The sequence below is a fragment of the Littorina saxatilis genome, linkage group LG1 (genome assembly GCF_037325665.1).
Source record: "Littorina saxatilis isolate snail1 linkage group LG1, US_GU_Lsax_2.0, whole genome shotgun sequence".
Taxonomy (NCBI): domain Eukaryota; kingdom Metazoa; phylum Mollusca; class Gastropoda; order Littorinimorpha; family Littorinidae; genus Littorina; species Littorina saxatilis.
Window position 1 is genome coordinate 48,102,343 of NC_090245.1, and position 22,940 is coordinate 48,125,282.

Consider the following 22,940-nt stretch of genomic DNA (forward strand, 5'->3'; position numbering starts at 1 on the left):
CCAGCAGAACAAAACTAAGCTTACCGCAGTACAGTACAGACAAGGAACTTAGTCGATAAATATCGACAGGGGGCCGACAAATGGTTTAAATGTGAAATGTGTGTATATGGGTGTGGGTCTGAAACAAACAAACAAACAAACAAACCATGTGAACCCCCCCGGGCCGCTGGCCTTCGATGTAGTGATTGAAATGGTTCAATTCTCATTTGGTCTGATTCTCAAATGGTACCGGTATACTTCGCCCCCCCTGGCCGCAGGCCTAGGATAAAAAAAAAATTAAAAAAAAAAATTATTTATCTATTTTAAACATTAAAAAAATTAGTTAGAGTAAAACAAAACATTAAAACGTTCATAATAAATAATAATAATAAACAAGAATTTAACACACACACACACAAAAATAGATAATCCGCCCAAGCTGGGAATCGAACCCGGACCACTTTCGCCGTAGCCGGACGTCTTACCGGACGTCTTACCACCCAGCCACAAACTCTTCATTGTTTTTTTTGTTTTTTTTGTTTTTTTAACATAACAATGTTTAATGTCACTGTATGTTTGAAAGACCATGGTCACATTTGTAAAACAAATGTTAAATTAGAAAATAAATAACATTTTGGTTCATGATTTTTTCCAACACCTGTGCTGAAAATAAGAAATAAAAATGTCGGTATATAAGTCACTCAGATGCAGTTCAGTATGAGTGGTTTGAGTTTGTTGCGGTTGACCCTGCACAGTTCGACCTATGATGTTTTTGTTGAACAATTTTGCCTTCACCCCTCCCATAGGGTGACGTATTTCACAACTTCCTGTGTTACACAAACTCAGTGATGACCAATTTTGCCTTCACACCTCCCATAGGGTGACGGATTTCACAACTTTCTACTGATGAACAATGTTGCCTTTACCCCTCCCATAGGGTGACGGATGTCACAACTTCCTGTGTACACGAACTGATGACGTATTTCACAACAAAATGGCGCTGCCCATGGCCCCCATCAAAACTATCCGTATAAATGGGGGCCTCCTGGCTCGGTAATACCTGAAAATCGACCCTAGGGAAAATATGCACGATATTTAGAACTCGGAGTGTGTAACCTATATTTATCCTTACCACAAGCATCAGAGTGGCAGAAAGTTTATGAATTTTCAATTTTTCATCAGGTTACCATGTATCAGGACAATGTCTTGTACAGTGGAACCCCCCTTTTAAGACACGCCCCCCCCCCTATTTTTTGAGACTCGCTCCCTTTTAATTTTAAGGCCCTGTTTTTACAGATTTTTTGTTCATAACCTCTGAAAATGTACCCCCATTTTAAGACTCCCTCCCTTTTTAAGACCTGATTGTCTCAGATTTTTAAAAGATCTTGCAAGGGAGGTTCAACTGTTTGTTTGTTTTTTCTACCATAAAACCAACTGGTTGAAGTACTAATGATGATGATGATGATGATGATGATGATGATGATGTGAATGGTGGTGACAGAATATACACACCTTTGCACATGCATGTATGAATGTATGTATCTATTTTTAAGGGGATTACATACATCGCCTGTGTATGTTGGCACACCTGTGAGACGGAAATATTTTTAAAAACCATTTCCATATTTTGTTTTGTGACATTGCAGGAACCATAGGATTTTGCATATGTTTGTGTGGGCAAGTACCTTGAATGTTTATTTGCGTTACCTGTGTGTTTTGAGTGTGTAAGTTATTACTTGATTCAAAGGGGAAACATGATGTGCGTGAGTTGTTCACTATTACAATTGAAAATGATGCATTGAAACAATTGTCTGCACAGTTGTACGCTTTTCTGGCGTTTCGGGCTTTTCGAACACTATGATGAGACTGCTGCCCTATTCGCGACGGTCGGAAACGATCATCTTGCATGTTTGACCATCTCTCGCCTGCACGTTCTAACAAATAATTCTGACCCCGCAATGAGCTCTGATGCGATGACGTCACACAGTCGTGTGCAGAGTTGTCCGGCCTTGCCTCAGGCACTTCCGGCGGAACTCGCGAGAAGCGGCAACACGCGAAATCTGCAAAAAGTCAAATTTAAGGGGCTTACTGTCCGTCAGGTCTAAGTGTCTATGTTGGACATGAGCTTGTTTATACGATTTGTTTGTTTGTTTGCTTAACGCCCAGCCGACCACGAAGGGCCATATCAGGGCGGTGCTGCTTTGACATATAACGTGCGCCACACACAAGACAGAAGTCGCAGCACAGGCTTCATGTCTCACCACAGGCAAAGGTATCGTTCACTGGACCACTACTTTCATAGAAAGACTACAAGGTTTGTCACTCAGCTTCGAGTCGTGCTCCACTAACTTGAGAAAAAAAATTATGCAAACAATAATTGCCAATGTCAAGAATCTTTGTAACTTTACAAATGCCGTGATAAATGAATGTTCTAACTATCTGTACCTTTTATATTTAGCTGCCTGTCCGCTGCATGTTTTTAAACCGTATTTTGTGCGACCAAACGTGTCTGTCAACGGCATACCACTTAGATCCTGTGCGAATGATTATCGTCGTATGTCCGAGGAGATAGTAGTCCGATGCGATCATTGGTTATATAATAACCGGATATTCGATGATTATTTTCATTGGTCGACTGAAATCGTCTGCATCGCTTCCGTTCACGGTTACTGTTATTCCGTTGTTATGCCAAAAACCTAAACTGAAACTCCCGTGGGTAGCTTCCCTTTGCTGCAATATTTACATATGTTTTAGACCAGTGAGCACAGGTATGCATATTCGGTGCGGGATGCATGATTTCTTACCAACTACAGGATAGCGGTTCGCAAACGAACATTCGTCCAAATGATGGTTAAAAGCAACCTGCAGCGGACGGCAGCTGAAAATTAAAGGTACATACAGTTAAAACAATCATTCAACTGTATTTATTTGACCTCACACAGACTGTATAAAGAGGCAAACCGTCTTGAACAAAAAAATTGTCCGCAGGAAGCGACTCCAAGAACACAGACGACTCGGAAGCTGAGTGACAAACCTTGTAGTCTTTCTATGAAAGTAGTGGTCCAGTGAACGATACCTTCCGCCTGTGGTCTCACCCAGTCACATTATTCTGACACCGGACCAACCAGTCCTAGCACTAACCCCATAATGCCAGACGCCAGGCGGAGCAGCCACTAGATTGCCAATTTTAAAGTCTTAGGTATGACCCGGCCGGGGTTCGAACCCACGACCTCCCGATCACGGGGCGGACGCCTTACCACTATCAATCAATCAATCAATCAATATGAAGCTTATATAGCGCGTATTCCGTGGGTACAGTTCTAAGCGCTTGTCAAAGAGTTGTCAACACAGGACTAACAAAGAAACTAACATCTACAGACGGACACGAACCCTATCACACACTAGCAAACCCTGATAACCATACAACAAACAACTGTTTAACAACAATGTACACATCAATAGCTAGGTCCAAACAAAATAATATTAAACACAAAGAAAACACCTCTCACAGAGCACAGCACAAGAATGTCTTTTGGGGCACAACACATCACGTCGAGCATGAAAGTCGCAGCCAGCTACGGGAAGAACTGAGTCTTCAACCTACTCTTGAACGCGTCAAGAGAGGGGCTCTGGCGAAGCTTAAGCGGCAGGGAGTTTCAGACGGAGGGGCCCGCGGAGGGAAATGCACGCTGACCAGCAGATGCGAGTTTCGAGCGAGGGATGTGAAGGCGGAGTGGGTCAGCAGCAGAACGAAGGGGATGGTCGGAGGGCAGGGTGTACAGGTCCAGGGAGGATTGGAGGTACTCGGGAGCAGAGTCGTTGAGACACTTGTAGACCAGAGTGGACAGTTTGTAGGAGATTCGGGTGTTGACAGGGAGCCAGTGCAAGGAGCGAAGTAGGGGGGTGATGTGGTCTCGCTTCGTCTTCCTCAACGTCAGCCTGGCAGCAGCGTTCTGGACTCGTTGTAGGCCATGAATGGATGAGGCGGGGAGGCCAGCCAGAAGGGAGTTGCAGTAGTCCAGACGACTGAAGATGAGGGAGACAACCAGCTTGACACAGGCGTCGTGGGTGAGGTAGCGACGGATGGAGGCGATGCGTCGTAGGTGGAAAAAGCAGGTCTTGATGATGAAGGAGATGTGTGTCTGCATGGAGAGAGTGGAGTCGAGAAAGACGCCAAGGCTCTTGACAGCAGGGGAGAATGGAACAGTCGCGTCATCCAGCTGGAGGTCGGTCACAGTGAGGGAAGCAATCTTCTGTCGTGTTCTCACTGTTCAGCTTCAACTTGTTCTCAGTCATCCAGTTCTTGATGTCAGTGAAACAACTGGAGATGGATCCCAGGAGATGGTCAACGTCCTCGGGCTTGGCGCTAGGCCAACCGTGCCGGTTCCAGTGTTGATGCTAGTGCACTCACCTGGTCAAACTACAAGCACACCAATACAATTAAATACCTAATATCAATTACACCTCAAGGCCATATTTCTAAAGCGTGGGGTGGGCGAACAAGTGACAAGCACATCACTGCAAATAGTGGGTATCTAGACAATATTGTACAAAATGATGTGATTTTGGCTGACAGGGGATTTGACATTAATGAACTAGTGGCTATGAGAGGTGCACAAGTGAAAATCCCTGCCTTTACAAGAGGGAAGAGTCGGCTTACAGCTTATGAGATAGAGTCAACACGCAAACTAACTAATCTGAGAATTCATGCTGAGCGAGTTATCGGTATTCTTTGTGGAAAGTACAAAATTCTGAACTCTGATATTCCGACTGATCTTTTGTTTGCAAAGGAAGGGGAAGAAGAGTTAACACTGGACAAAATAGTCACTGTATTATCTGGGCTTGTCAATGTTTGCACTGGTATCATGTGATTTTTGCTGTGACGCTGCATAAACACAGCATAGTGAACTGAAGGCATTGTTTAGAGAATATGTTAATTAAACTGTGGTGTATTGTATCTGATTCTGATTCAGGTGTCTCACATGAGCAGTAGCAACAGTTTTTCTTGAATTTGAATATGTGTATATGATCTGACCTGCTGCTATTTCCTTCCAATTCAAGAGCAGATTTTACTCTTTATATCTCACACACACACACACACACACACACACACACACACACACACACACACACACACACACACACACACACACACACACACCACACATTAACATACAGATTACACTTTGAAATCATTTTGCATAAATGTGACATGTATTGACACAACTGACAAATGTTGAATTATGCTGATTAACCTCAAAATAGCTCTACACAGGAAACAAGATAAGAAGCATTGCAAAATTAAATGGCATATACTTGAAATGCGAGCACACATTTAAACTACACCAATAACATGCAACTGCAAGCAACACTGAACATACCACTACCAGTATTGCAGGTATGAAGCCAAAGTGAAGAGAAGAACACTTTCACTAAATGTTCAAAATTGAAATAACATATACTGTGGGCATGTGCGTCATTAACTATTCATTATGATAAATAGACCTGTGCGCGTTTTTGCAGAAATAAGTGTTTCAATTTTGTTGTCATTAAAACAGAACTAGTTGATAAAAGAAACTAACTTTCAGTTCCACTGCCAATTGAAACACTGTATTACTTGACTGTACTGATGCTGAACTACGCTGGACCACACACTCTTATTTGTTCCCTAAATCAAGCAGTCAATCCGTGTCACTGGAAACATTGAACAAGGAGAATGAACCTGGCTGAATAAGTTGATAATCAAACTGCTCATGAATCTTTGTTATTCACAGAAGTGGATGTAAAACAACCACAAAATAAGGTCCTGTATGCATTATAATTTATACTTGTAGCACTTGATTTTGTATTGTGGTCGGTGATCTGAAAAAAATCAAAATATATGCCAACATCTGTGCATGATTACTTTAAGAATAAAACAAGAGGCGAAGCCTTCAAGGCTCCCGTAAGAAATCGACAAACAGTAACACAAACTCAATCACTCCGTCACACACACACACACACACACACACACACACACACACACACACACACACACACCCACCCACACACACACACACACACACACACACACACACACACACACAGAGTTAAACTGAACTAACGCATCATATCTACTCCATGTATAATTTTCAAAAGAAGGCAAACAGATAAAATGACTGTGAATTTGTTGTTGGTGTAGTTGTCCCTGAAGGAGATCTTGTGCAATCCTCACACACACACACACACACACACACACACACACACACACACACACACACACACACACGCACACTCGGACACACTATTAAACTGCATCAGCATAATTATCATGGCCAAGCTTATCTACAATCATTAACCTACCCTAGAGCTTGCGTATCAAGATAATATATTCTTGGAATTGTAATACGACTGAGAGTTAAAGATATGGGCGTCACGATGGTCACACTCAGACAGGTTCACATGAGGTTATTTTCCCTGGTCCTCGCACTCCGAAGTCTATGCCCAAGTAAAAAAGTACCACACTTTGTACTATAGTATACTATAGTAAAAGTACTATGAAATACTATAGTTTACTGCAGTAAAAGTACTATGGTACATTGAATTGTACTACAGTATACTATAGTTTACTATAGTACAAGTACTATGGTACATTGAATTGTACTATGGTAAACTACAGTTTACTATAGTACAAGTACTATAGTATACTATAGTACAAATAGTACTATAGTATAGTACATTACTGTGTACTATAGTACTTTGTGGTAAATGTACTATAGTATACTATAGTAAACTGTAGTACAATTAAATGTACTATAGGATTTTGCACGCTTTTGTACCACACTGTACTATAGTTTACTATAGTAAACTATAGTTTACTACAGTACATGTACCACAGTTTACTGCAGTTTACTATAGTAAACTGCAGTACAGCGTGGTATTTTCGTAGCAGTACAATTGTACTATAGTACTTTTACTATAGTTTACTACAGTACAGCGTGGTATTTTCGCCGCGGTACATTTGTACTATAGTACTTTTACTATAGTTTACTATAGTACAGCGTGGTATTTTCGTAGCTGTAAAATTTGTACTATAGTACTTTTACTATAGTTTACTATAGTATACTGCAGTACTTTCTTGTAAAAGTACCATAACCTTCCAAATTTAACGGGACGTACTTGTGACCCTAATTTTTGCTGAATCAATTGTTTTGTGTGAATTGAATGTGTGCGTGCATGATCAGGCCAGTGGCTGCAGTCACTCTGTCACATTTGGCAAGAAAGTAAAGGTTCATCACATGTTTATTTTAATTTTTCGGCCGAGCATTAATAATCAAAATTATGTAACAACATTTCTAAATATCCACTCACATGTAAAAGACACAATTTGTCAATTAAATAATAATTTTAAAAAAGGTGTCTATCTTGCACAGTGAGTTACCAAGCTGTTGATTTTTGGTAAATGTCCCAAAGCAGAGACAGTTTTAATTCAATTTTGTTATAACCCTGTTAACCAGAACAAGTAACAATAAAATGCACAAAAGAGATTTAATTATTATAGCACTCTTCTTTGTGGGAATTCATCTTTAGCACAACACATATTTTATCAAAATTATCTCCCCTTCAGCCAAGTTAATTTCTATGATTAGCTTTGAAAGTGACCATGCCTACATGATAACATCAGTACATGAAAAAAACCTGTAACCTGCATCTGGACGTGACAAGAACCTAACTCTGAACAATCAAGTGAGACAATAATTGTCACTATTATTGACCAGAACTCTACCCCAATCTGACCTTGAAATTGATTAATGCAATATATCAAGCTGACTTGATGTCATCCAACCCTGTATGTGTGTGACTTTACATAGAAAAAGTTATTTAGTTACAAAGATCTTGCTTCAAACACATTGAAAATAATACTATTTCTCTGTTATTATTTTTTTTTTTAAAGAACTCAACCCCTCTGTGAACTTAAAAGTTTATGAGGGTCAACTTGACATGGGTCACATCTAGAGGTCATCCAACTTCAATAGCCTGTGAAGTATCAAAGATCTAGCTTTAAAAACATTTCAGAAAAATATGAACACATGCTTTTGCAACACATCCTCGATATTTGTCAAAAATGTGGTTTTGAAAAAATGCCACATGTGGTCATGTTTGAAATTGATCAAACCATAGCAGTGTGTTAACTTTGTAAATTCTACCTTGAAAACCATCCAAGCAAACAACAATGTTCAATTCTGTCTACCCATTGTAAGTCAGCCTGATTAGTCACCAGGGCCGGAATGTATGTGTCCAGGTCTATCTTAACCCGGGATAAAAGCTTAGCTCGGTCTATCTATCCCCAGGATATCATCGATACTTTAGCGCAATGCATGAGTCGAGACTACAGAAAAGATAACTAACCCAAGCATTCCCCTCAATCTATTTTTGGCATGGGGATTTCCGAATCTCTGCGCATGATAGAATGTCAAGGTTGTTCTAAATTCAGGAATCCGCGTTCGAAAGGTGACGTCGCTCTGTTCTAAATGATCAATGTTGACGTCATGAAAAGCGTGACGAAATGTTTTTTTGAACTGGGTTCCGGTCTTGTTCTCGTGCCATTGTTTTCTTCGCGTTGTTGTTTTCTTGTGCAAATTCACATTAGGTAAGGCAAAATGCGGTCCAACAAGGACATTTGTTCTAGGATTCAAGTGAAGTAAGTTGGAGGGAAAGGGAGGGGCTGGGTGGATCGCCATTTCGACTTGAAGTTCAAATTCGTTTTTAACACCGGCAGTGGTCACACAAATCAGCGCGGCAAAACCGAAAAGTTTTTAACAGTTCATATACATCAAACAGGTTATTCCTGTGTGTGAAAACACGGTTTCTTTGCACTTGAAGTGCGACTGCCGCCATGTTGTTTTTGAACTAACCCCGGGATAAGAGACTTATCAGTTCTCTATCCTCGACACATACATTCTGGCCCAGGTGAGTCAAAACTCACTGAATGTTCAATGGAGAGTATTCAGCATGCAACCAGAAAGTATATAGTGTGGCTTATGTCCCTTTTTTCCAAACAGGGTTACAATCATATATGGCAATAATCAAATACAATGTTCTCTGTCCTCCACATCTGTTTGATTTGTGATTGGTGTCCAGATTATTTGCTACAGGCATCTGATTAAGTTTATAGTAGCTGATGTCCGGTTCCCTTAGCCAGTGACATATGCTTTCCTGTTCTGTAACTTGTATTCATGTTCGCCGATGGCACCCGCTGAACAGTTCTGGTTGTTCTCTAATGGTATCTGCTTTGACGTCTGTAAGTGGTATCAAGGTCCTTCACCATGCACATATCTGCCGGGAAGTCAACAGGAGGCTCTCTTGCATATGACACCCACACCAGAGCATGGAATGGAACCTGCAATGACAGCAGTATGACTATGAGAAAGCATGCTAACTGAAGCAAATAGGGCGATACTTTAACACTTTCTACCCCACCTATGTTGACCAAGTTATCTTTAGCCGAGACCAGCTGTGCTGCAGCAGGTCACTCAGAATTGTGGTAACTGTGTAGGAACTGTGCTGGAATGCAGGCGTTAGATCGACATTACAGGCAGTGACTGTGTGTACAAATATATCTGTACCAGGTCAGATTGAGCCATATGAGTGGGTACGGATATATCCGTACCTGGGAGACAATGAGTTAAGAGAATGATAATGAAAGCTAACTTAAAAGTGCTGTGGCTTTCAGTGCATATCTAACTTATAAAACTAAGGGCTCCGAAACAGCTGCACCGACTGAGACGGTGGTGGTGGTGGGCGTTTGAAACGTGCTGGTGCGTGTGTTTGTGCTTGCATGTGTGCAGGCGTGAATGTGTTTATCAGTATATCTGTGTGTGTGTGTGACAATTTATTAATACAATAAATGTATATACATCTATACACACCCAAGAAGATAAGGTGCTCAGCAGGTCTGCACTCATGTACGTTGATCCATTATGTCGGAAACAGGCAGAACTGGATCCTCCACCCGACAGTCACTGCTGCAGTGCTGCTCTCAGCTATAAGCAAGAGAAAGCAGCTTGAGTGTTTCATCGCATATAATTCAAGTGTTTGCATACTCCATAGCACCCCCCGCGGGTTAGGGGGAGTCCCATATTGGTTGGGACGAGAAACAATTTACCCGATGCTTGCCAGCATGTTGTAAGAGGCGACTAACGGTTCTGTTTCTCCTTTTACCCTTGTTAAGTGTTTCTTGTAAAGAATATAGTCCATGTTTGTAAAGATTTTAGTCAAGCAGTTTTTAAGAAATGTTAAGTCCTTTGTACTGGAAACTTGCAATCTCCCAGTAAGGTCATAATATTGTACTACGTTGCAAGCCGGCCCCTGGAGCAATTTTTTGATTAGTGCTTTTGTGAACAAGAAACAATTAACAAGTGGCTCTATCCCATCTCCCCCCTTTCCCCTATCCCATCTCCCCCCTTTCCCCGTCGCGATATAACCTTGAATGGTTGAAAACGACGTTAAACACCAAATAAAGAAAGAAAGAATACTCCATAGCGATTAGCTGAAACTAAGTTTTCTATTTAGCTAAAACTATTAGAGGAATACCAAAGGGGTGGCATATATGTCATCCAAAATGTAAGGCAATTTAAAGTGTGATTGACGGACAGAAGCGTTTCAATGATACAAATAGAGAACACTACATGGCCTACTGTGTGTTACCAGGTTTACAAAAGTAAAAGTGAATATTTCAACATTTGAAAAGCAATAAGTGTAAATCTGGTGCCACACAGCAAGCCATGTAGTATTCTGTTTTCATCCTATGTACCGGAGAGATAACCCATGTAATAACCAAACCATACACCCACATGTGGGAATATCATTGAGGTCATGTCAAGCTAGTCTGGCAGGGACCTCATATTCCACTGCTCATGATTACAAAGTCACAGATGCTAAGTCATTCTTGCAACACTTTTGGGCTTGCCATGAGAATGAAGTTTGTCTCGGAGATTTTGCATAAGCAGTGGAAAATGACATCCCTGTCAGGCATGTTGTTTAAACCAACCTCATTTACATGATAGACACGCCTGTGAAGAGATGGTTCATTTATCACATGGGTGGTATCTCTCAGGTAGGCAGAACAATATATCTAATTGCACCAATTTACCTCAAGTACTCAGCAGGTCTGCACACATGTTGATCCATTAGGTCAAAAAACCACCAGAACTCGATATGTTGCCCAAAAGTCACAGATACCGTGGAACCCCCAACTAAGGATCCTGAAAAAATAATTAAAAATGAAGAGCCAACACTTGTACAAATGATCTGTCTTTGTACATACAAGCACATGCACAAATAAATCTGCTTGCACTATGCTGGCTTATAATAGGCATGTGTAATAAAAATGATTTTGGGGGAGCTTCTCGATTCAACGGGAACTTTTGTTGTTGTCAAAAGCAATTTATGCCTCACACATTCTCTCACTCTAAGACTGAACTATGCATTCAAAATAACAAAGGCTAGTTTGTGAAAAGACACTGATTTAAAACGAAAATTTAAAATCAATTATTATATAATCTGTTCTGGGGCTTTTTTCCAGGTCTTTTAATTAAAAAAAAAAATTTCACAAACGATAACGGACACATTTTTCAATCCAATGAATCTTTGCAGCACTGTTGGCCGGACAGAAATGACAGTATGTTGACAAAGCCGTGATAAAAACATAGCCAGTCCTACCTTGGCGCAAAGAAGTATGAATGGTCTCTGTGTACTCTACAGTCTCTGAATGTGGCCCTATGTAAAGCACTTGCATGCTTTTCGCTAAGGCGATTCTTGACAGATTCTTCTGGATTTTAGCTTACTGATTTGCCGTAAATGTGTCTAAATTTATGCCAAAATGCAAACAAATCAGCAAAGAGGCATAAGCGAAAGAAAGCAGTTTGAGCTTCATGGCTTAAACTTAAACTTAAACCAGAGTTAGTATTGCGTTCTAGTTTAAACAATCCTTGGAGGGTATAGGAACTGCATGTGTCATACAAACTTTCAGGCGATCAAAGTGGGCCTTTTAATAATATAGATACAAATATGTACACACCCAGGAAGCTCAGGCGATCAGCAGAATCTGCATACATGTTGATCATCCATGAGGTCAGAAAATGAGCTGAAGTTGATCCTTCACCCAACAGTCACTGCTACAGTGTAGCCAACCATTTAGAACTCTGAAAAATATTTAAAGTAAATCTATTAAAAAGAAGAGCAAATATTTGTACAAAATATCTGCTATTGCATAATAATGAGGTTGTTCTTTGCTACTGGTGACAAGTGGGGGTCATGCTGCTCACACAAACATGCACATATTTCAATACAGTCCAGGGGAGAAACTGGTCACAAAGCACCCAGTACATAAAAGAGAGATAGTAAAATCACCACAATCAAAGAAAATACTACGATCATTCAATACATGCGAGTTGTTCTTCAGTACTACTGACAGAAAGGGGGAAAAGTGGTCAAAATTCAAATCTTTAGTTTTGTTTTTGAAATATAGCTTTTCAGAAAGCAGAAATACTGCAGAAGCAGAAGTATCTGATGTACATAAGAAAAAATCACTGGTTCACATGGTTCTTAAATAATCTAACTTTTAAAGCTGGTTCTTGTGTGTCTGTGTGTATGTTTGTATGATGACGATAGGACCCGAAACGGCTGCACGGACTGAGACAGGAATTGCAGAGAATGTTCTTTGCCACTCGAGTCGTGTCATAAGGTAGATCTACTTTTGGAATAGTAAATTTGAAAGGATTCTTTAAAAAAACAGCGGAAAACATTATATACCCTGTGAGCTATCGAGGATCCTCCCCGTCTGGGCTGTCGAAACATGGTCTTGTTAAAAGACGTTTTCAAATGGTTAACGGGGAGATACACTCGAAGCACATGTAGCGAAGTTATGTTGCCAAATCATGACAGATCAACATTTCACTACACGGATCGATGCACACAGTCGAAATAGATGTGACTTTCAGACGACCGAAGACTACTTACTAGCAGACGACAAGATCTAAATATTTAGATCAGTGAGAGCAATCCGTTGAAGAACAGTTACTCCGCTTATTCGTCTTCAGTTAAGCTTATTTCCCCTGCCATAAGTTTCCTTGCAGATCTGCAGTCGCGTAGTGAAATGAACTAGTGTCATCGGAAGATTCTTCTCAGTCAATGATCAAAGCACAGTAAGTTCTATGCTGACAAAAGTCACTTTTGAAAAACACGACCATTGACTTCATTTATGAGCCCAAAGGTAACAATATCGACAAGAATGTACGCATTTGACATTAAATGAAACATTCATAGACAGTTTCCAACTCACCAGATATGCCAAAGAGCCTTCATTCGTGAAAAACAATGATTTTAATCCGACAGGTACATGTATCGGAAACAATCTCTTGGTAACCAGCTGCGTTTCTCCTTCGGAAGCGACGTGACGGCGCCACATTTGTTTGTTTATGGCTGTTTATCGTGAAACAACACAGTTGAAAATTGTGTGTAAAATATCATAAATGTGTGGCGTGTAATCTCCGAATCAGTTCATTATCCGCGTTTCGATGGTAATTCAGTTAGCGTGGAGTTACTTTGAATCGAAGGCGAAGGTAACCTGCATTGCATGTGGGACCGCGTGAGCAAATTTAATTGCAATATTTTATACAGGAAGTAAATTTCAATGATTCTGGTTCAGTCTTGTAGATCTGTTATGCAGTGTTTTGGAAGTGTATCTGCTTTTCTACTATGAAGCACATTTGGAGTGAAACGCTGATCGAAGTGGGGTACCCTATGTGGGACATCAGCCGTATGCAGATTACGCCTCAGAACACTCTCGCATTTCACAAAGACAACAATAATTTGCAACATTTCTAGGACTGCATCCGTTTTATAAGATACTATTTAAACAAAAACAGCACAAACACGACTATTATCAACAACACAGAACGGGAGGTAAGTCTTCAAAGACGCACCAAGTGTGCGTTCCCGTTTTTGGACGCCATTTTTGCTAGCATTTTCACAGTAAATCTTAATATTTCCATATTTATTGAATGAATTTGGTATTTTCTTGATTGTGCCGATTCTCCTATCTCTCTGTCATGTACTGGGTGCTTTGTGACCAGTTTCTCCCCTAGAATGTATTGAAAAATGTGTCCGTGTGAGCTGACCCCCACTTGTGACCAGTAGCAAAGAACAACTCATATGGTAATATTAAAATTTATTGTGAAAATGGTAGCAAATGTGGCGACCCAAAATGGAAAAGAACACTAGGAGTGTCTTTGCCGACTTACCTCACGTTTTATGTTGTTAATAACAATCGTATCTATGTTCTTATTGTTTAAATATTATCTAATAAAACAGAAATGTTGCCATTTATTAGTGTCTTTGTGAAATGCGAGTGTGTTTCAAGGCATAACCTGCATAGGACTGATGTCACACTTTGAGTACCTAACTTTGATCAGCGTAACGCTCCAAATGAGCTTCAAAGTAGAAAAGCATATACACGACCAAAACACTGCATTCAAAATCTATAAGACTGAGCCAGAATCAATTAAATTTACTTCCCGTATAAAATATTGCTATCAAATTTGTTCATGCCGTCACACATGATGCGCAGGCTACCTCCACTCACACTGAATTACCCTGGGAACGCACTGATTCGGAGATTACACGCCACACATTGATGATATTTTATACACAAAGTTGAACTGTGTTGTTACGCGATAAACAAACAAATGCGCGCTGTCACGTCGCCATGGAGGGAGATGTGCAGGTTACCAAGAGATTGTTTCTGATACCCGTCTGATTACAATCATCATTTTGCACAAGTGAAGGCTCTTTGGCAGCTCTGGTGAGTTGGAAACTGTCTATAAATGTTTCATTTAATGTCAAAAGCATTCATTCTTGTCGATATCTTTGCCTTTTGGCACATAAATGAAGTCAATCATCATGTTGTCCCAAAAAGACTTCTGTCGGCATAAAATGTATGGTGCTTCATTGGCTGAAAAGACTGGACAAATCTTCCACTGCAGGGATGTCGTTAGGCGTCGGACATCGGACATAGACCGATTTAGAGGCTCAAATGTCTGATTCACATAGCCGCATGGCGGTCAGATGTCCTACGGTTTTGAACTAAGCGCTGGCATTGTCCGATAAGAAATCAATTCCTTCGGACAGCGCGATATTCGTTAATGTTCCTTTCAAGATACACATTTTCAAAAAGCGACCAAAGCGACCAAGCACTCTCGCATACAGGTGCACTGAAGTTGTGCAGTGCGGATCTTGCGTTTGGGTGACACCCGTCTGCAGCACATTAAAGTTAGGAGTATGGGAGACAACTCCAACTGACTAAGTCTTGCTTCTGCTTTTGCTTTCAGTTCGAGACATTTTGACGAAGCGCACTGAGTTATGCCACCAACAAAAATCTAAAGCCTGCCAAAGTTCAACAAAAGCTGAACACATTTGACTATTCAACGGCATCCTGTGCTACATTAGGGTCAAAAACAGGGGGAAACACGGCGAGTGTCATTCTTGAAAATGAAAAAATCCTGACGTCCTATTGAAATTTCTGAAAGCGGTCAAATGTCCTATTGATGCTGAATATATATCTAGGACATTTGTCCTTTTGGTATGAATTTGTAGCAACATCCCTGCACTGACACTAGTTGATTTCACTACATGAATTACAAACCACAGATCTGCAAGAAAACTTAAGTTGGTGTCACACGGGCGATTCAATCGTGAGATTTATTCCCGCGATCCAATCAGGAGCTGATCGCAGATCAAATCGTAGGCCAAATGTAGTTCAAACTTGTTGAAGATCGACTGTCCTTCCCTTTCTTTAAACACTCTCGTAAATCACAAAACATCTGCTGAACCTGTTACATGATAATTGTTATACTGACGGGCGCTGTGGCGTGGTGGTAAGATGTCGGCCTCTTAATCGGAAGGTCGAGGGTTCGAATCCCGGTCGCGGCCGCCTGGTGGGTTAAGTGTGGAGATTTTTCCGATCTCCCAGGTAAACTTATGTGCAGACCTGCTAGTGGCTTATCCCCCTTCGTGTGTACACGCAAGCACAAGACCAAGTGCGCACGGAAAAGATCCTGTAATCCATGTCAGAGTTCGGTGGGTTATAGAAACACGAAAATATCCAGCATGCTTCCTCCGAAAGCGGCGTATGACTGCCTTAATGGCGGGGTAAAAACGGTCATACACGTAAAATTCCACTCGTGCAAAAAACACGAGTGTACATGGGAGTTTCAGCCCACGAACGCAGAAGAAGAAGTTATACTGCATCCTACAATTGTACGTATGTGCTGCTGTAATTGAACCAGGCTCCTTTCTGTGCACAATTGGTTTTTGTTACACCTGTGTCAGAATGCAAAATTATCTCATATTTTTTTTAAACATTTTACACATAGAAAGAGCAGCCAGGTCGTTGAGGTTGGTATATTTCCTGGAAGGATTATCCTTTCCCGTGTAAAATATTATATTGGTCTCTCAAGTGATTTACAAGAGAGTGAAAACTGAAATACTCACACATGTTCACTGTCAAACAGAAGAGTGCAAATTGTTCCATGACATTTGCTTTACACCCTTGGAAGTCTCCCAATCATTCCTACTTGTTTTGCAGTTTCACAACCTGCAAAATAACAATCAAACTAAGGTAATGATCTTCTTCCTCCTCCTCAGTCTCTTTCTACAATAGAATAAAGATTAAAAATCTAAACTAAAAGAGTGTTTTAAAGTAGTAATTATATCAAATATAACTGTTAATCAAAACTGCACACAGTTAGAAATCTGTACGTATACAACAAACTTAACAAAAACGAATTCCTAAAGAAAAACTGCCAAAACACCTTTGAGAAAAAACAGTTCCAACAGCCAGGCTGCATATCTGCATACACAGCAGCAACAACAAACAACAACAGCTGCGAACGGTTACGTTGTCGAAGCAATGCTAATGCAGCAGAACAAATCAAATCAAAGAGTAAATCATACAACTGAACTTCGCTTGGACCAACGTACAGGGAGGGGGGGTTTGCGGTGTGTTTAGCGGGCTGCGCATGCAAACTGACACAAGATCAAGATGATCATGTGCCTGTGGAAAACACAAACGCAGACCAGCAACAACTAAATAAAGCGTACTGCACAAAAGACATCAACTTGATCAAGATATATATACATACTGCAATGACTCGGTGCTCTCTTGTAACCAGTAAAGCCATTATTATGAAAGAAGAAAAACTGCTCAATAGGAACAGGAACTTCGCTCGAATGTCGCCATTACGAATCGCAACGAACGCTTCTTTTCTTGACAGACTGCTAAGTCACATGACACATTTTCGATCACATGTCTTCTGCTATGATTACATTAGGGTCGCTTGGTTCAGCTTGATGCAAAAAAATGAAACAAGTCGCGTAAGGCGAAAATACAATATTTAGTCAAGTAGCTGTCGAACTCACAGAATGAAACTGAACGCAATGCAACGCAGCAAGACCGTATACTCGTAGTCCACCGCTCACGGCATAGGCAGTGAAATTGACAAGAAGAGCGGGGTAGTAGTTGCGCTAAGAAGGATAGCACGCTGTTCTGTACCTCTCTTTGTTTTAACTTTCTGAGCGTGTTTTTAATCCAAACATATCATATCTATATGTTTTTGGAATCAGGAACCGACAAGGAATAAGATGAAAGTGTTTTTAAATTGATTTGGACAATTTAATTTTGATAATAATTTTTATATATTTAATTTTCAGAGCTTGTTTTTAATCCGAATATAACATATTTATATGTTTTTGGAATCAGCAAATGATGGAGAATAAGATAAACGTAAATTTGGATCGTTTTATAAATTTTTATTTTTTTTTTACAATTTTCAGATTTTTAATGACCAAAGTCATTAATTCATTTTTAAGCCACCAAGCTGAAATGCAATACCGAAGTCCGGGCTTCGTCGAAGATTACTTGACCAAAATTTCAACCAATTTGGTTGAAAAATGAGGGCGTGACAGTGCCGCCTCAACTTTCACGAAAAGCCGGATATGACGTCATCAAAGACATTTATCAAAAAAATGAAAAAAACGTTCGGGGATTTCATACCCAGGAACTCTCATGTCAAATTTCATAAAGATCGGTCCAGTAGTTTAGTCTGAATCGCTCTACACACACACACACGCACACACGCACACACACACGCACATACACCACGACCCTCGTTTCGATTCCCCCTCGATGTTAAAATATTTAGTCAAAACTTGACTAAATATAACAACTTTTATTGGTACACGGCGAGTAGGTGGTGTGCTTTCTGCCAGCTACTGAAGCCGCGCGCGAGGCAATGGGGCGTTGCTCTACTCTGACCTTTTATCGGCCACGCACGGTCCGATCAGTACATCCTCACTGTTATCCCCCACCCCCCCCCCCCCCCCCCCTCCCCTTCATTTTTCTCCCTATGAATTTTGTGTGTGTGAAAACATGTAACAGACAGTCCCAGGATTCGTATGTTTAAAGTGAGATGATATGGCTATTGGTAAGCAAGTAAAACTGACCATGCATACAGCCTTTATTAAATTATTTTGTTACCTTTTTTCCCCCTCCAAACTATACTTTTATTTCAAATATAAAATTTTCGTTCTTTTTAGATCGGGCCAGGAACTCCACACGCAAATTTCGTATACTTTCGCCGGATCAGTTTTGAAAGTTCCCAAATGTAAAATATGCAACTATGATGCTAGTGACATACGATATGAAAGACAAAACAAATCCTTAGCAGAAAAAAACAATGCTTCAGCGGATGATGACATTATTCAAAGTTGCTGCAGAAAAACAATTTTCTTCTGCAGCGGCATTTGTTTTTCTGCAGAATAACCGAATAAAGTCATAATCCGCTAAGGATACAAAACGATAGGGAGAGAAACACAAAGAAAAAGAAGAAAAAAGGGGGAGTGTATCAATTGAAACCTTTCTGAGAAAACAACCACCCAACCATTATTGAACTATGATGTTCTTCGTACGTGCAGCAGGACATAAAGCCATCACAAGTCCATCGTCAGTCCTCATCGAGGTGCCGGCTGTGGGGTGTGTGTAGAATCTGCGCAGAAATTAAACAGGCAACCTGAACAGCTGTCAAGCCATTATATTGTGATACACACACACACACACACACATACACACACACACACACACACACACAGTAACTGTACACAGCATTGTGAAATGATTTAGAAGAGAGAGAGAGAGAGAGAGAGAGAGAGAGAGAGAGAGAGAGAGAGAGAGAGAGAGAGAGAGAGCACGCCAATGCAATCGTATGTAAGCATCATTTGGTGGTCGAAGCAATGTCGCGGTACACTGTGAACCTGTCGGTTACAGGATTTGAACCCCCCATGAACCCATGCACCAAAAGATAACACAAAAGGAATTATGACCGTTTTCTTTCTTTTTCTCCTTGTTAATTTCTTAGTGACACTGTTTTATGTATTAGGAAAAGCAACTGAGTACGGGGCACCATGTGTTTATTAATTCTATATTGTGCATTCTATGCATGTAATGTGTTCTATGCATAGAGAATGCATTCTATACGCATAAAATAGCTTTCTTTGTGCATAGATCTAGAATGCATTATCTGCCCACAGAAAGCATTCTTTGCATAGAATGCTTTCTATGTGCATAGAATGTATTCTTTAGTATTATGCATTTTGTATGTGAACCAACAATTCATTTGTATAACATAAATGTTTATTCTCTACGTCGAATTGAATTATATAACAGGGAATGACATTCTTTACATTGAAAGAATTCTATGTTATAGAACAAAATTCCCTGTTATAAAATTCATTTCTATGTTACAGAATTGATTAGTTTGTGATAATACTGATATATCAGTTATCACAGAATTTGATTCTTTGTGTACACAATAATATGAAATGTTCACAATGTATTCCATGTGTACATTATTCTTTGTGCAAAATGCTTTCTATGTGCCGCGCCGCAATTCATTCTGTGATCACCATAGAATGCATTTCACAGATATAATTTAATTCTATTGCAATAGAATTAAATTCAACTACTTTTTTTTTTAAACAAAGAATCAAATTCAAATATATGAAATCTTACTCTGTAACAAAGATTCAAATCCTGTAAGTATAGAATTGAATCCAATGTATAGAACTACATTCTATAGCATTTATAGAATAATATTTCATGTTATACAAATAAATTCTTTGTTCAGATACAAATTTACGATTGACACAGAATGCATTCTATGCACACAATGCATTCTATGCGCATATAATGTTTCTAAGAACATAGAATGCCTTCTATGCGCATAGAATGCATTCTATGCATATAATGCTCAATATGCAATTAATGGACATATGGCGCCCCCATTTCACAAAGAAACGGAAAAAATGATTTTTATAGCTACTGTAGTTGATATCCATGAACTTGACGTAGTAGCTTTCACTCCAACGTGCTCTGTGGTATTCTGTTGGGAAGCTGCAAAGACCAAATGCAATCAGAAATCGTCTACTGATAGCGCAGCAGTAGAATCTACTGAAAGTGTAGCAGTAGAAGATGAAACTGTGAAGAGAAAATGATGTCGGTAGATCTATACACAATGACTCCCATCGTCCGTTTCCCCGTTCATCAACTCTCTCAGGGACATAGACAGGCACAAACACATAGTACACTAGGGACACACACACACGCCGCACACACACACACGCACGCGCGCATACTTCATACATTATCATTGAGTGGAGACCCCGAAGTAGTTAACATACATGTGTACAATCTATGATCACATAAACTTACATAGAACTTACCAGCTAGGGGTGAGAAATTATTCTGCCAACTTCAATTGAATGGTTCTGCGTCCACTGTGATTCACTTCTTATCTGTTGACTGGACGTAGATCTAACTCTGGGCGAGAACCGGGTGGCTGAACAGAGGTGAACACGGAGTAAACAGGGAGTGACTGCAAGCGAGATAATAAACTAAGAGTAATACCTAATATACTGGACTCGCAACGAAATATATAAACAAATGACAATGGACAACGTTTCGACCTAAAGGTCTTCAACAGGTAAAAAAAATGAAAACAACAATACATTTATAACAAAACGACTTATCAGAGAAGATGGCGATGCTTCACAGCGCATCGCCATCTTCTCTGATAAGTCGTTTTGTTATTTGTATTGTTGTTTTCATTTTTTTTACCTGTTGAAGACCTTTAGGTCGAAACGTTGTCCATTGTCATTTGTTTATATATTTCGTCGTACGAAGAAGAAGAAGAAGTTTATATATTTCGTTGCGAGTCCAGTATATTAGGTATTACTCTTAGAGGTGAACACTTCAAAGTAAAACCAAAGCTGTAAATCAGTCAACAGTGTGTTCAAACAAAAACAAACTGCACATCTTGCTTACCACACTGGGAAGATCGAGATTCGACCACATGATACATGTACACTTTGTGATTTCCTGATTTACTCCTCAACCGTTTGTTGTGACCTCCCGTTTGTTCATAGATCTAAATGCAAGGAATGGCATTTTCGGCTAGAGAAAAATAAAGATGTTGATACAATCTAATCAACCCGTACTCCTCTGACTGTGTTTTAAATACAACTCTTCAATCATAATTTTGCTATCCATTTTGTCGGACTTTCTAGCAGCAATTCAAACAGAAAATAATGAATGCATGTTGCATTAACTAAAAATATCACAAGAAAAAATGGAGTAGATCTAACGTAACTATGAACAAAAATGACAAGACGTTTCTCTACAACATGCCCACAAATGTTTGATCCCAGGTAGCACTCACATTAGGAAATGGGCTTTTGTTATAACATGGACACAAAAATTATATATATACTGTCTCACTTACCTTGCAAGTGTGAACAAACAAACATGAGTTGAACAGCGCGCTCTCAGACTTTAAAAAACAAAATGGCTGACAGTAACTCACAGTTGTCTGTTTACCGCATTTTACTGTGTGAGCAGAGATGAAGTGCTTGACATTCATTCTTGGAAAAGTTTCCAAAAGGACTAAAAAATGAAATTGAATAAATCATAAATAGAAAAACAGTATTATTCTGCAGATGTATTCATGTTACATGCACGTTTGCAAAATGAATAGTGCATGTCCTTCGCGCAATGATACGTAGTACTTTTTGAATAAAGTACGGGCAGTCTCCTGAAAGTACTACAGTAAGCGTAGTACTTTTACTTCAGCTGTGGTACTTGTACTTCACCAGGGTACTCTCGGTACTATAGTACAAAGTACAAAGTACTCTAGTGTACCACACAGTACTATAGTACATGGTACATTTACTTCACAGTACTATAGTACAAAGTACTTTGTACTATAGTACAATATGGTACATACTATAGTACATGGTACATTTACTGCAGTTTACTATAGTACAGGGTACATTTACTATAGTTTACTATAGTATACTATAGTACATCGTGTGGTACTTTTTCAGCTGGGTGATATTGTCCAGTGACACGTTGTCCTGCTGGCAACCAGCTCCGCGTGCTTGGGCATGAACGGCCACAAAGAAGACCATTATCTCTCATATACTGGCTGTGTGAAAGCTATTAAGGTAAATAAAAGAAAAACCGTGTACTCCCATTCAATTATCGGGATGTTCCCGTGGTAGCACAACCTCTTGTTTAGAGTACACTATGCACTATGTCTTTGTATCACTATCAGAGAGATGTAATGTTAATTTGTAAGGACGTCCTTTCCTGAAACAAATGAAAAGTTGGATTACAACGCTGCAGTGTTCTCTGCCCTGGATTGTAGCTTGCCCGTCGTAAATCAGCAGTAGATATTGAGGGTACTGTGTTCACCATCACCTTATCTGTCTTTTGCACTGCAGACACTAAGCAATAGGTACCTGCCATGTGGCCACTTTTTCCACTGCTGTCCTCAGTCTTATACTTTTCATCAAGACTTGTCACCATGCCG

General features: G+C 39.9%; 1 protein-coding gene and 1 long non-coding RNA gene across 10 annotated transcripts in view; one reads left to right on the forward strand and one right to left on the reverse strand.

The window, feature by feature from the left end:
• LOC138972050 (uncharacterized) overlaps positions 1–22,940 on the forward strand; it is a 34,154-nt gene that overhangs the window by 4,636 nt on the left and 6,578 nt on the right. The gene's annotated exons all lie outside the window — the stretch shown is intronic.
• On the reverse strand, positions 7,243–22,409 carry LOC138972029 (uncharacterized). Of its 7 annotated transcripts, none has more exons than XR_011457439.1 (9): positions 21,852–22,409; positions 20,794–20,945; positions 20,394–20,464; positions 18,985–19,061; positions 16,510–16,612; positions 12,038–12,161; positions 11,111–11,222; positions 9,888–10,001; positions 7,243–9,358 (listed from the first exon to the last, which is right to left on the reverse strand). It is a non-coding gene; the product is annotated as an uncharacterized lncRNA (long non-coding RNA). The 7 variants fall into 7 exon arrangements; XR_011457436.1 differs by having other exon boundaries at positions 18,957–19,061; XR_011457438.1 differs by lacking the exon at positions 20,394–20,464 and having other exon boundaries at positions 18,932–19,061; positions 21,852–22,406.